The sequence below is a fragment of the Barbus barbus genome, assembly GCF_936440315.1.
Source record: "Barbus barbus genome assembly, chromosome: 16".
Classification (NCBI taxonomy): domain Eukaryota; kingdom Metazoa; phylum Chordata; class Actinopteri; order Cypriniformes; family Cyprinidae; genus Barbus; species Barbus barbus.
Genome location: NC_136744.1, coordinates 26,779,521 through 26,795,646, shown reverse-complemented (window position 1 = coordinate 26,795,646; position 16,126 = coordinate 26,779,521).

Below are 16,126 nucleotides of genomic sequence, written 5' to 3'. Positions count from 1 at the left end.
AAATATTGTGAAGTCAAATGAACTTCAATAAAGCAGTTCAGCATAGGCAAGATTTAAAACGGGGAGTTGAAATGACTTGTACTTTTAAAGTTGATTTAACTGAAATTAAGGCAGCCACAAAACTTAAATTGAAATGGGTGAACATTTTTTACAGTGTAGTGCAGTCAAACAAAACTTGATTTCCCTCATATGCCATCCTCTAATGCACAATTAAGTCTGCTCTCTGAATTTACGATCAAATCCAATTAACTGAATAATTGTCAATATATTTTGAATATATGGTACATATACATTGTAAACAGAGAAGTTCAATTAAATATACAGTAGTCAACATTTGAAGTGGATCAAAAAAAAAAAAGTTAATCAAAGTTGTCCAAAGACAAGAACGCATTTTGGTTTTAGGTTAAGACAACTTTGATGAAAGGTCTTGATCCACTTCAGATGTTGACCACTGTATTTTTGAAATTGAAAATAGATTTAGTTACATATACGAAATATATTTCAGGGGCAAGAAAATACATTTACTTTTTTTTTGGAACCCTGTATTGCATTGTTCCCTGTTGATTAATATTAATACAGAAAAGTTTTCAGGGCAAAATATACATTTCAAATGCTTTTAAAAATATGTATATGTAATTTTTTTATTTTTTTTTTGAAAATGGTCAAAAATATTTATTGGTTAATTCATTAATAATACATTATAGAAACATTTTAGCAAATATATTTTGGCCATTTCTGTGGCAAAACCAAGACATAGTCAGCCCTTTAATTTCAGGCAGTTTGCAAAAACTGCAACATCCATTGAGCAAATTTAAGGAAAACAAATATTAATCTATATTTAATATTAATATTAAAGCTCTGCAACAGGACGAAGGTGAAAGCGAGAACGGCTCGAAGACGAGATGTCTTAAATACTCTACATCGCATCTTTTCATCTCGCCAAAGCACAACTATGCATATGAAGTGAACGAGGCATCTCTCTCTCTCTCTCTCTCTCTGGTCCTGTGTTTTCTCTCAGAACTTTATTAACAGAGATTTACTCCTGCGAGTCTTTCACGGACCTGACTTGCATCTCAAACACCTTCACTCATTCCCTCGCTGCCTCTAAATGCCCTGCTGCAATCGCCCGTGCAGCTCAATTTCACCAACAAATGCGTCTAACAGAGTCTGGTTAGGCGGGCCCTGGTGAGCCGAGGCCCTAAATTGAAGAGGAATTGGGTTTCTAACAAGACTCCAGAGCTCTGGTTAGCTTTGACAAGCCCCACCGAAAACACAAGTATTAAAGCGCTCCGCAGCTGACATGCACATTAAGACGGGCCACTGTGTTCTGCAGAGGAGAAACAGACCTCATGGGACAGAACTGGAGTGGCCAGGCAAACTCTAGTGTTCTGCATTATACTTCATTCTCGTGTTGTTCTGCTATTCTGTTCATTTGCCATTTTTCTCAAAGCAATTTCTGTTGGTTTTGGATTGTTATTTCTTCCATTCCACTTCAACACAATGTCTGCATAGTTTTCCCTAATCAAACATCATCTTTCGTTAAGCATTTTCATTACGTCACATTTAGTCATTTAGCAGACTTTTATCCAAAGTGGCATGCAAATAAGGAAAAGCACAAGCAATTTATCACACAGAAGCCAACAACATTTGCAGTGTCAAAACACCACATTTTAATATAATATATTAGTGCCGACATATACCAAAATATTAAAAGCAAACCAGAGTAGTTAAAGCGGAGGTGTAAATGTGGACTCTAACTGTTATAAAATGAATATGCATATTCAGAAAAATTCTCTGAACACTTAAAATATATTATAAAATTACACAAAAGACAATGAACAAGATGGAATTAAAGAGTTCAAGATTGACGGTCATTTCAGTTATTTGAGGGTGCTTGCAATTAATCACAATTATACACACACACGCAATTAATTTTGATTTGAATTATAACTAAGAATAAGCATTTCTTAATAAATTGCCAGTTATAAGTAACTGCAGAACCTGGAGACAGAACAAAAAATGACATCCCCTCAAACTAAAGTCATGAAATGATTTACCGTTACATGCTACATTCATTTAATCGCAATAAGTTAAATATGATTTACATCTTTACAAATTGTGAGTCTGATCATTTATCCAATATATTAAGATATTATGTTCTGCACATTAAAAAAATATTCGTAGTTAGATTAAATAAGAGCTCACAGAAGAAGTGTCTTCACTTTCAATTCAAAAATGTTGCATTAAAACATTTACAAATTATATACCATCTCCTTCTCACTTTGATGCAGATAATCATAATTAGATAAATGTAGCATATCCATTTAACCTCTTTAGTCTTTAATCCATTTGCATTATGCTTTACTGACTCCAAAAGATCCTCATCCTTGCTTGCTGCCCCATTAGTAGGTCATCTCTGGATGTGATGTGATGTCCTTCTTATGTAACTTGTCTCTTTTAACATGTATTTGCTAAATACAGATACAAGATATCACCTGACACAAACATACCCACACTATCTGGCTCTTTACACAAACGTGGGTCAGTAAGTCAGTCCATTAGTAGCCTGAGAAAGGAGCGGGTTACTAGTTAAGAGATCGTGTGATGGGGTTGAGAGCGCCTCTTCATACAAACACTCGACCTCATGCTGCATTATCTCGGAGCACAAGAGCCTGGTTTGCTACCAACTTCAGCTTTTTAAAGTAACACGCTAAAAACAAAAAAACACTTCAAAGATGACTGGTTATATTTGACCAGTAGTCTGACTCTTAAAAACAAATATGACAATGAAATATGAATATTTACATTTAGCATTATGCTTTTAGCCAAACCTGATTTACAAAAGGTTTGTAAGTCAGCCCCCCTCCCCCCTGAAGAAAGAAAAACAAAAATAAAGATTGTGGAAAATCTCAATTTTTCCCTGAGATTTGGAGCCAAATTACTGGAGATGTAAAATGACTTTAGAAACATTACTTTATTTTTACACAGAGCCAATGGTGACAGTTCAAAGATGAAAAGTTTTCAAGAAGTATTCAAGGTGGGGTATGTCATTTTTCAAAAGTGCTTTAGAAAACCGAGTCAGGGCCGAGGACCAAAACAAACTTGTAGCCAATCAGCAGTAAGGGGCGAGGAGGAGAGCACGTTCAGTGAACGACAGAAAGATATAGAAATGGCAAAAAAAAAAAAAAAAGAGGAAAAATGTCTGCGGAACGATAAGGCAAGAAGTAGGACCCGTGTAAATATCGGATCAGCTTTCCAGCGCTGGATAGAACTCAAGGAGCGGAAGGCCTGTGATCGGATGCCGAGGTTGCTTTGGTTCTTCTCAATACGTGAGTAACACCTTGTCTACACCTGACGCGCCACAACAGCTAAAGTCTGCCTACACTGGATGCGAAAATCATTTGAAATGTGTGCTAGTACATTATAAACAGAACGCAGCAGCAGTTTCCTGTCAGGGATTTGTCGCACCACGCAGCATCCAGTGTAAACCGCATCACTGATGTATATGTATATATGTGTGGGGCGGAGCTATCAAAATAGGGACGCGTTTGTTTTGGTGATTTCAAATATCAACATTGGCTTCCAGAAATTGCTTTACCCACATTTAAAGATATCTCGATACCTTTTTAAATTCTGGTTCTTATTTATTATTTCTATTGTCATATTCATTTTTAAGGCCCTAAATTGTTTATTCCCAGAGATATTGGGATCTCAATAAAACCATATAGAAGTCACTTTGCATACAGCTGATTCTAGTGTTAGGTCAAAGTCCACCTTGTCAAGTCGAGTCCTAGTTCAAGTACTCTAGCTGATATACAATTTATTTTGATTTATGATTGCATCTAAAGATAAATGTCTCAACTTCAGCCAAATAACTTAGGTCTGAAACAACTAAAGAAATGTTGATAGTAAATGCTTCTTCATATGCAGAGAAACTTGGCTGATACACATGGAAATGGATATTTTTTTATTGGTTTCCAGGTACATTTAAAAGTAAATTTGCAATCATTGATCATATTGCATTGATTTGCATTAACACAGGTAAAACTGACAGTGTGAGAATCATCAGAGGCGAAGACTGATGGTGAGTAATGTCTGGCTTTGGTCTCTGCAGGAGTTTTCTGTATTAGAGAGTCAGAGCTAAAGTCACGCAGCCATCGAGTCCTTGTGAAGGAGAGCGAGAAACAAACTTGGAGAATGAGAAGCACAGGAAAAACACCTTCCTGTTTAATTTGCAGACCCTCTAAAAGGGGTGCAGCTTAATGAATTGGAAATGGTATTATTCACTGGAGAACATGAAAGCAAACACGACAGAGCATGGAATAGTGCTACGTGGAAATGTATTTTATCACGTCCGGGAAGACACACCAGCGCTTGATTGGAAATGAAATCTTAGATGTGAGAAGCTTCGAATATGATGAGATGGGGGGGGGGGGGGGGGGGGTATTATTAAAAAAAGGGGGTATTATTGTCTTGCTTTACCATTGTACATATCCAAAATACCACGGTATTACCATGACACTATGATCAAAATACCACGGTATTACCATTGGCCAAATAAATAAAATAAATAAATAAATTTGATTGCAATAAAATAAACATTGACACACACACACACAAACACACACACAACAGGTCTTTAAACTAAAGGCTATTTGTGCCATAGCATTGTGTCATTACAAGGTCTAGTTGTTGAATGGATCTGGAGCATTGAATATTTCAAGCGATCATAAGCATGAATCAGTTCCAAAACAAATGGAGAAGATGACTCAGAGTCATTAGAGATGTTACTGAAGAAGAGCAGCGAACATGAAGTTAATGGGTCGGAGGGATGTTCTTAAACAGAGCCATATTGAGAGTCGTGTGTTTGAACATGTTTAATTAGTCCCTGGGGAAGGGGTTGTACCATATTTAGTGCTGAAAGAAAAGTGGCGAGAAAACATTTGTGTGACACAACAGGTGTCTAGACTCGATGACAGGAGCGACCTCAACACAAACACAAATAAACATGTGCAGTGAGAACACAGAAATATGACTTTGTCTGATGAATACAAAGAGCCAGTCTCATCCACTCTTTAATGATGAAAACAATGGGCTTGATCATCTACACACAAGTCTCACCAATCTGCTGCAGAAAATATTAGCAAAAGTCGTGCACAGATGAGCTCTCCTATTCACCTGCATGCTTTCAACTTTATCAATGACTAAGGCACAAAGAAAACAAACAATTATTTATTTCTGTTGTAATTAGTGGCTCCTGTTAGGGTGAGCATCATTATTATGATTGCTCATATACAGGGCTTTGTTCTAAACTGACATGGTTTGTGCCATTTTCTATATATATATATATATATATATTTACCACACACTTAAGGTTTATATATAAACACAAGAGAGAGATTTGAGGATTCAGCTGCATAGCAATATGTAAAAAAAACAACAAAAAAAAACTCAGTGGATACAGAAACAAATTACATTCAACTACATTTATTAGTGTTATTTTTGTATTATTTATACCATGATAGTTTATTATTATTTTTTAAAAATTCTTTAATTTTTATAATTTCAAATTTGTACTTTAAGTTCTAGTACTTTGTTCTTTTATTACTATTATTAATTTCTATTTAGTTTAATTTTTATTCCAGTATTAGACTTGAATAACTTTGTGGATTTGACATGGTTAACATTTACAATTTTCCAAAATATTTCACCAAATATTTATATACGTTACATATTTTATATCTTTATTTCTATTAAAAAAATGTTTCAGTTAACAATAACACTAACAATTATCTAACTTTTCTTTTTTGATTAGACACAAATTATGCTAACTTTTGCATGGTTTTTAAATGGAGATTAAAACTAAAATTTATATTTAAACATTTTTGAAGAACAAAAAATCATAAAATTATAGTTTATTAATGGGATTATTGTATTAAATAGTCATTTATTTAACCCTCATTTATTTGTCCTGGCGTATACATGCAGTTAAACCAAATAAAAAGAACAAAAACACAAAAAGTAAAAGACAATAGACCGAAAATACACAGAGCAAATCTTAATGCTATTAGTCCCTAATCAGAGAATGCCACCATAACTATGTGTATATGCTAATTAATGTAAATTGTTTAATAAATGCATTTTGAATCCTAACATAGAAAAGAGAAAGTAGAGGAGGCATATTGAATATTTCTAATTTTCTAGATTCCAGACAATAGCTGATGGAGAGCCCACAAGCATACAGACGTGTGTGTGCGTGTGTGTGTTTGTGTGTGTGTGTGTGTTTGAAAGCTTAACCTTTCGGTGAATCTCTTAAATGTCATGTGTAGAGTACTGGAGAGGACTCTCTTTAGCACAGCTCTCCAGAGGACTGCTCCTGTTTTAATAACCCTGCACCCAGGACCTTCTGAAACCTGCCCTGCTCCACAAGAATCTGCTAATGATTATCAAGCAAATACACAAGACTTTGTGTAAGAAAAAAAAAAATGCTGTTTCTGTGCCCGACAAAAGGTAGATATGAAATAAATGCACTTTAAACATACTACCAGCAGTTCTAAATCATATTAAACAAACTATGCCACAGCACCATGGGTGAAAACAGGTTGTTGACTTGTCAAAATTGTTTTTATTTACTCAAGGTTTTATTTAAGTTACAAACGCTAGCACTGGATTGGTAATATTTCAAAAAGTACATTTTTGCAAATTCTTTTCCCCCTAAAAGGTACATATTAGTACTTCAAGTGTACATAAGTATTTAAATGGTTATATTAGTAGCTTTGAAAGGGTCCCGCCCCAGTCACAGCTTTTGTAACTTGTTCTGAGAGTGCAGCCTGCATCAAACAGCTTAGGGAGTTTACTTGTTGCCTTACTAGCCTATCAGGCAATGACTTTGCAGGCAGTGTTTGTGTATGAAATAAATGGACTTCTGAGGCAGCATAATGATTTAATGATCTACAAAAAAAACAAACAGTTTATGCTCAATATTCATAAATCACCATCTTTATTGTAATTTGAAGGGCTCTGATAACATGTCTGTGAATTTTTTTGGACAGAGTGAGATGAAAGGATGTGTTGAAGACTATTTACCAGTTAGTGGAGCGCAAAAAAATTAAAAATAAATATTTCCCTCAGAGTGCATTAATCTGCTGCCATTCTTTGGATTTCAAATACCATCACTGAGTTTGTGTAATTTTTTATTTATATAATTCATTAATTATAAAATAATAAAATATAAAATGTGCTGTTCTCTCTATTTACTCTATTTAACAAAAAAATATTTTATATAGAAATAGTGTAGAATTTAGAGGTGAAAAAAAAAAAAGTTGATGCATATACAAAATTTAAGCACATATATACATATATTTTTTCAGGGAATATTTTAATAAATGTGAACATTTTTCTAATCAAAAAAAGCGTGTTTACATTCATTCAAATATTAGGCATGGTATTCTATACCCATGGCCACAGCATCGAAAATCAATCAGAATGACCCTGGAATTATCCTGTTGAGTTCTGCACGGCCAAATTTTCTTCAGCAAATTGTAAAATATATCTTTTCATGCATCACACATCTTGTGTTTTTCCCTCTAGAAATGAAATAAACTCCTGCTGTTGTGTAGCATTTCATAGCACACCATTCATTTCCCCCCCTATCCTCCTTTAACTTCAGGAGAGTAAGTTTCCTTAAAACTTCTTACAGGAAAACAACAGATATTTGTGACCAGGAGGTGAAGCTCTCATAAACACAGAGAGAGTGTAGACTGATTGGATTTTGATTTAGATTTATCAGATACATCTGAGCAAAATAAGTAGCCAGCTGCCTCATGAAGGCACGCACTAAACATTTCCATCCCTTTCCTTCAGCTTTTAGTTTTTGATTTGGTTTGCTCTGATTGTCTTGTCCTCCGTCCATGCCGTAAAAGTACAATTAAAGATTGAAAGACCGATATAAGCTCAGTGGTTCATAAAAAAACCTATTTGCTTAGGAACACCCATGGTAAAATCTTTCAAGCTGCTTGCAGGGCACCACACAGCATCAATAATGTTGAGAACAGTATTAAACATAATATCTGATTCTCTAAAAGAAGTTGCACCGCTTCAGCATGCTGTATTCCAGTACAAAACCATGCATCTCGTTCACTTAAACCTATAATCCAACATAACCATAGCAGTCCATGATGCTATATGTTCAACTCTTTTCAAACTGCCTTGTGCATACTGCAATCAGAACTATATTTGGGAGCATGCTTGTGTCATTACAAGTTGAGAATTAGGTTGTAAAACTAAAGAAACATAAAACATAAAATGTGCAAACGAACTACGCGATCAGAGGACACAGTTGATTTTGGTGAACTCCCAAGTGTGTCGTCTTATCGTGTTAGCACTAATTTTCTAGAAGGTATGATATGGATAAGCCTTTTATATGTGAAAACATTCATCATTCCATCATTTCAGCTGAAATACTAAAGTGTCTGAAGCAGAATTGGCAAATGTAAACCTCCATGGGACTTTCTGCTACTGTAATTTCTTCAGATTGTTTCCGCAAGCATGGTTTCTGAGCTGAAACACCATCCTAGATGATTTCTTACATGATTTCTGCCAATAGCTGAAGTGAGCACCCCAGTGCCAGATGACTCTCTCATATGCTGAAGCAGCACTTCACCGGATTTTCTTCTGTCCCTTCGGGAAGTGACATTTAAGTACTGTTGGTTCTTCCTCTACATCTTCAGCTTGCCCATTTTCTTCCTCCTTTCTCAGGGGCTTATGTGCTCATCCCTCAAATTATCACTGAAATTATTTTTTCATGCATGTTTGGAATACAAGAGTAACTGTTGAACTTGGTTGACACTGAATAACCACAGCAACCACTGAAATAACTACTCAATTCTTTCTTCCTTCGTTTCTTATTCAGCAAAGATGCATTAAATTGGTCAAAAGAGAAAATAAAAGACATTTATAATGTTCTAAAAGATTTATATTTCAAATAAATGCTGTTCATTTGAAGGTAATATTCAAATAATCTGGAAAATATCTCACATTTTCCACAAATATATTAAGCAGCAAAATGGTTTCCAGTATTGATAAGGATAATTTCTGAAGGATCATGTGACACTGAAGACTGGAGTAATGATGCTGAAAATTCAAATTTGCATCACATGAATATATATATATATATATATATATATATATATATATATATATATATATATATATATATATATATATATATATATATATATATATATATATATATATATATATTATTTTTTTTTTTTTTTTTTTTTTTACATGTTTTCAAATAGAAAATAGATATTTTAAATCATTACAATTTTACTGTATTTTTGATCAAATAAATACCAGTGTTATTTTAGTACCATTGAGATACTATAAATTGTTAATATTTTAAATTGTTTTATTTGTTTTCTACTTTCATGTTAATTTTAGTTAAAGCTTTAGTAATTTTGTTGTGTGTTTTTGTCATTTTTATTAGGTTTTGTTGTTTGTACATAAACCTATTTAGTTCATAAAAAAATATATATATATATATATTCCACTTTTAGTTTAGGATATTTTAGAACAAATCTAAATGTAATATAAATTTGTTAATAAAAAAAGATTAAATAAATGCAATTATGTAACGAGTGTGTACAGTTACCTTTTTTTTTTAATTAACAAAATGTTTTATGTTTTTAGTTTTAGTTACTATAATAACCCTGCTAAATGCTCATGAAGGCTGCGTAAGAGAACTCCTTCAAAAACATTGATATAGTGAACAATCACACTAAACGGACCTCAAATGACTCCTGATTCACAAGACTGAAGAATCTGATTGATTTTTAGAGTCTAATGCTGTATTTGATAAAGTGTATAAAAGGTCTTGAAGATAGGGTCAGGTATTGGGAAACCTGATAAGGAGTTAAAAGTCGGATGCCGTGTTTAGTGTGCTGATATCACCGGATTGGATTTCTCTCAGTGGACTGGGCTGACGCTGACAGCGGTAGTCCTCAGACAGAGCGTAAAAGGAGATGTGCTCACAAGTCAGAGATCAATGACAGGGACGAGCGAACATTTCACAGGATAGTCGCTAAATGCCACCAAAGTACAGCCTCAAAAATTGCCTCTGATTTGAAGTGGCACCTTTCTGACCTGAACTCAAAAACTATATGTTGTGAGCTTTACAAGGCTAAAATTTATGGCAGGCTGTTTTTCTAAACCCATTCGAGGTCAGTGTGCAAAACCTGGACCCTTGAATAATGGGAAACACTGAATAGCTGAGATGAGTCCATCTCTCACCCAGTTTTCTACATATACGTATATATAGATTTACACTTGAAGTAAACCTTCAACCTAGAATGTCTTTATAGCCTCCAAGATTATGTCTCCTGGAGCATGTGCACACAATGCCGCAAACATTATTCACTCACAATGGCTTAATTTGCAAGAAGATAATGCCGTCATACAGACTGAACAGCTGAAGAATGGACTCATGAACAATATGACATCAAATATCCTTCTCATGCATGAAACCAAACACAACAGAACAGGAACCACATGTACATTTTTCTACATGTAATTCCTTCATTAATTTAAAAAAATTTTAAATTTCCAGCAAGCAAAGAAAAATTGTTTCCGATTAAATAAATTAAGATCTTGCGTGCATGTACAGTAAATATGTCTATGTTAAGAAGGCTAAAGTAGAAACAGAGTGTGAAATCCACATTTCTATTAGTACAACTGCATGTTGCATAATGGACTCCAAATTTAGGTACTCCAATACGATGGGGTCCAAAAGTTTGACACTGAAAATGTAATCTAAAATCATGTTGCTTTTCACGATGCGATTTCTCCAAATCTGCTCTGATCAAAAAAGTCTCATCCACATCTTTAATGGCCTGAGAGGGAGTAAACTTTCAGCTAATTTTCATTTTTGTGCACACTATTGCTTTAACTTCTGCATCTGTAGACTGCGTGTGATCTGTATGCCGATTTGTGAAATATCAGAAAATAATGTACAATATAGGGAAAGATGGTCCTAAAAGTGAGCTCTGAAAGTCTGACCTTGAAGAAATTTTCTTTGATGACATAGTTTTCCCTGGTCTCACTGTAGGTGCTGCAAACAAAAGAAAATTGCTGAGTGGCAGAGACTTACAGCAGCTATCAACACATATAGTTCAAAACACCAAAGAGTTACTGAGATGAGCACAAATGGGCTGATCTAAAAGTTGTTGACCGAGGAAGTATTGGCAATATGAAAAGCATTTACAGGATGTCAATAACAGCAACAGCAAGATAAAAAAGGGTTTACATGTGCCACCTCAAAAACACCGTGCTAGACAATAATATTGTGCATCTTATGAGTTTATGATTTTATTCCAATATGTCACCGGAGTGCAGTTTTGAGTTAGGAAGGCCTACGTACATGAAAAATTATATTATTGTTATAATTAAATATATAGTTTAGTAGCAATCACTTGAGCATGCTTAAGGAGACATGCTAATGTTAATACTAACTTAAGATGGTGCCGCGCATGGCAGCCATTGTGCTTGGCTCTCCAGTTGTTTTAGTGTTTTTGTTAGTTTTTCCTTTTTTATTATTTGTTTATTTGTTTGTTTTCCCGGTTAAACAAGGACTTTTAAAACTCTGCTGCTCTGTGTTTCACGGAAACCTGGCTGAACGACACCATTCCAGACAGCGCCTTACATCTGCCTAATTTCACGCTGATCAGAGCAGATTGTGACGCAGAATCAACGGGGAAATCGCACGGTGGGGGACATGCTTCTACATCAATGAGAGGTGGTGTACAGATGTAGCTGTGTTAAAGAAGATGTGCTGTTCAGATCTAGAAACGCTTTTCATCAACTGTAAACCTTTCTACTCGCCGCGGGAGTTCTGCTCGTTCATTCTTGTGAGTGTTTACATTCCACCGCAAGCGCATGTGAGCTCAGCTCTACAGAAACTCGCTGATCTGATCACAGACACAGAAGAACAACACCCGGACTCTGTTTTAATCATTCCAGGGGACTTTAATAAAGCAAATCTCTCCCGCGAACTGTCAAAATATAGACAGCACGTTACATGTCCCACCAGAGACAGTAATATATTGGATCACTGTTACACAGCGATAAAGGACGCATATCACTCTGTTCCACGGGCAGCTTTAGGACTCTCTGATCACTGTTTGGTTCATCTTAGTCCAACCTACAGGCAGAAACTGAAATCAGCAAAACCTGTATTAAGGACTGTAAAGAGATGGACTAATGAGACAGAGCGGGTTTTACAAGCCTGTCTCGACCTTACTGATTGGAGTGTTTTTGAAGCTGCTGATGATCTGGACAAGCTCACAGAGACTGTAACATCATATATCAGTTTCTGTGAGGATGTGTGCATTCCTACCAGGACTCATCTAACTTCTAACAACGACAAACCGTGGTTCACTGCAAAACTCAGACAGCTCCGTCAGGCCAAAGAAGATACTTACAGGAATGGGGACAGAGTATTGTATAAATAGGCCAAATACACACTGGAAAAGGAGATCAGAGTGGCAAAGAGGAATTATTCCAATAAGTTAAGGATCCAGTTTTCTTCCAGTGACACGGCTTCAGTGTGGAAAGGTCTGAAAGGCATCACCAATTACAAGACACCAGCCCCCAGCACTATGGAGAATCAACAACTGGCAGACGATCTTAATGAGTTCTATTGTAGGTTTGAAAAAACACCATTCACACTTCCTGCAACCCCCCTCTCCCCCACACCTGAACTGCAGATAGGAGAAGATGACGTGCGCCAGGTCTTCAAAAAGAACAAGAGAAGACAGGTACCAGGCCCAAACGGTGTGACACCAGCCTGTCTGAAATCCTGAGCTGACCAGATGGCCCCCCATCTTCACACAGATCTTCAACAGCTCACTGGAGCTATGTGAAGTCCCCTCATGCTTCAAACACTCCACCATAATCCCAATCCCAAAGAAACCCAAGATTACAGGATTTAACGACTACAGACCTGTGGCTCTAACATCTGTGGTCATGAAGTCATTTGAAAAAGTGGTTTTGGCTTATCTGAAGGACATCACTGGACCCTTACTGGACCCCCTTCAGTTTGCCTACAGAGCAAACAGGTCTGTGGATGATGCAGTGAACATGGGACTGCATTACACACTGCGACACCTGGACAGACCAGGGACTTATGTGAGGATCCTGTTTGTGGACTTCAGCTCGGCCTTTAACACGATCATTCCAGACCTCCTCCTGCCCAAACTAACTCAGCTTTCCGTGCCCACCTATGTCTGTCAGTGGATCAACTGCTTCCTGACAGACAGGCAGCAGCTAGTGAGGATGGGAAAATACACATCCAGCACCCGCACCATCAGCACTGGAGCTCCTCAGGGCTGCGTTTTCTCCCCACTGCTCTTCTCCCTCTACACCAACAACTGCACATCTAAAGACCCCTCTGTCAAGCTCCTGAAATTTGCAGACGACACCACACTGATTGGCCTCATTCAGGACAGTGAGGAGCTGGCTGTCTGGTGCAGTCTTAACAACCTGAAGCTCAACACGCTCAAAACTGTGGAGATGATTGTGGACTTCAGGAGAAACTCCCCTGCTCTCCCCCCACTCACCATCATTACAGCACTGTGTCTGCAGTGGAGTAATTCAGGTTCCTGGGCACCACTATTTCTCAGGACCTCAAGTGGGACATTCACACTGACTCTATTGTGAAAAAGGCCCAGCAGAGGTTGTACTTCCTTCGCCAGCTGAGGAAGTTCAACCTGCCACAGGACTTGCTGAAACAGTTATACTCCGCCATCATTGAATCCATCCTCTGCACTTCAATAACTGTCTGGTTCAGCTCAGCTACCAAATCTGACCTCACAAAACTACGGAGCGTAGTCCGGACTGCTGAGCGAATCATTCGTACAACCCTCCCCACTCTCCAAGAACTGTACTTATCCAGAGTGAGCAAAAGGGCTGGTAAAATCACTCTGGACCCCTCAAACCAAGCACACTCCCTCTTTGAACTGTTGCCGTCTGGTCAACGCTACAGAGCTCTGTGCACCAGAACGACCAGACACAGAAACAGTTTCTTCCCTCAGGCAATCCATCTCATGAACACTTGAACCTTTAACAATAAACAAACACACAACACTATCATACTTTTTATTTTTATTTTACATGCATACTTATAACACTTCAAATTTGCACCTAACATACCGAATTGTCTATTTTGTATATTTTGTTTGTGCTATTTGGCACATTGTCCATTTTTGTATATTTGTGCATTATTTTATTTTAAATTTTTTATTATTATTCATGTCCTGTCCTGTTGCTGTCATTCTGTTGCACTGTGGAGCTACTGTCACTAAAACAAATTCCTCGTATGTGCAAACATAGCTGGCAATAAAGCTAATTCTGATTCTGAACTTACAGCTATATTCTGTATATATATGTGTTTATTCTCCTTTTCATTAAATATGTGCATGCATTATTTACTTCCCGTCAACATACACACATAGCTACTACTAAATTTGATCATGATTGCACATTACTGCATTTTTGAGCTCCTGAATTGCTCAATGTTCACAGAAACTTCTAAATCTACTCCTATTGTGAGCCAGTTGAAGGATTATACATTTCCATTGTTACCGTGACACCATAAAATTAATCTGACACTGTAAAATAACATTAAATCTTCCTGGAACAGAAAGAAAAGGAATTATCTCCTGAACACTAAACTAGGATTTATGGCCAGTCAGGAATGTAGCAGGCCAAACGTACCTGGAATAACGAGTCGAAGTCTCAGTAATTTACCAAAATTGAGGCAACTAAACAAGCCTTTTGGAGTTAGCTTCTAGAAAAATAATATAGTATAAACACAAACAGCCACGGGGAGTTATGCATTTTCAGCTGTTTAGTTTAGGTAGGGCTACTCTAAAAGTTTGCGCAGTGTGCAAATTCACCATGCTAGTTTCCGATTTGATATCCAAGCAAAGTATTGACAAATTTATCCACAAAAAGCTGGTTTGTGACAGGGTTGCATTAAAACAAATTGGCTCATGTAATCACAGGTTTCACTCACGGATAGCCATTTGCTTTGTGCTGCATTAGCTAATGGCTAACACTGGCACAACTGGTGAAAGTTTGTTTTGTAGGCTTTTATTGTTCGGGGTCTCTGGGACTGCAAACAACGAGGAAGTAAAATCTCAACAGAACATGAGGGTTAAAAGTACTGTTAGCATCTATAGAGGGCTGCTATGAAGCCATGTAAACTCAGACATGCAAATAAAGAGATTTGGCTAATATATTCATGGTTTGTTCTTAAAACAGTTTATATTCGCCTTACCTCTGTTTTCCCTTCAACAGTCACTGCTCACTCAGCTCAACCTTGGCTTCCTGTGAGCATCTCTGTTTCAGTCCCTCATTTCCATCTGACCACATGACAGTTGGCTTTAATCAGCATAATCTCAATTTTAATTCCCTTCCCATTAACCTTCTGCTATCATTTGTTTTACCATTACAGACTCGCTTAATTGCTTTCAGGACTAAATTAGAGTTTATTTCCAAATCATAGCCAAGATAGCTTTTGTTAATTAGCGGATTGGTATTTTCCTCACAGCTCACAGATAGGCCCAGAGGTTTTGAGTAAAGCCTGAAGTGGGTTATCTGAGACACGGATTTACTTAGCTAAATTCAGAGATGTTTACAATTTCACAAGATGGAACAAAGGGCTTTCAGAGAAATAGTTCACCCAAAACAATTTATATTTTGACATAATTTTCTCTCCCGCATGCCATATATGTTTGCATCCCTAATGGATTTACATGCATAAGTGAATAATGCCAACATTTTCATTTTTATGGAATCCTTTTTTTTTTTTTGGAACCTGCAGAAAAAACATTAATTTTGAATCGACATTCTGCCTAACATCTTCTTTTGTGTTTCACAGAAGAAATAAAATAATATGGTTTAAAACAATGAATCTATATCTAATCTAAGTTAAAAGACCTGGGAAATCTTAAACATTGAATGTTTTATAGTTTGTGCCACAAATAGCTATAACATCTTACAGCACTGGAGAGACTTTGTTTAGCAGATAAAATGTGCAGGCAGTTGAGAAGAAAGACTTTAATCC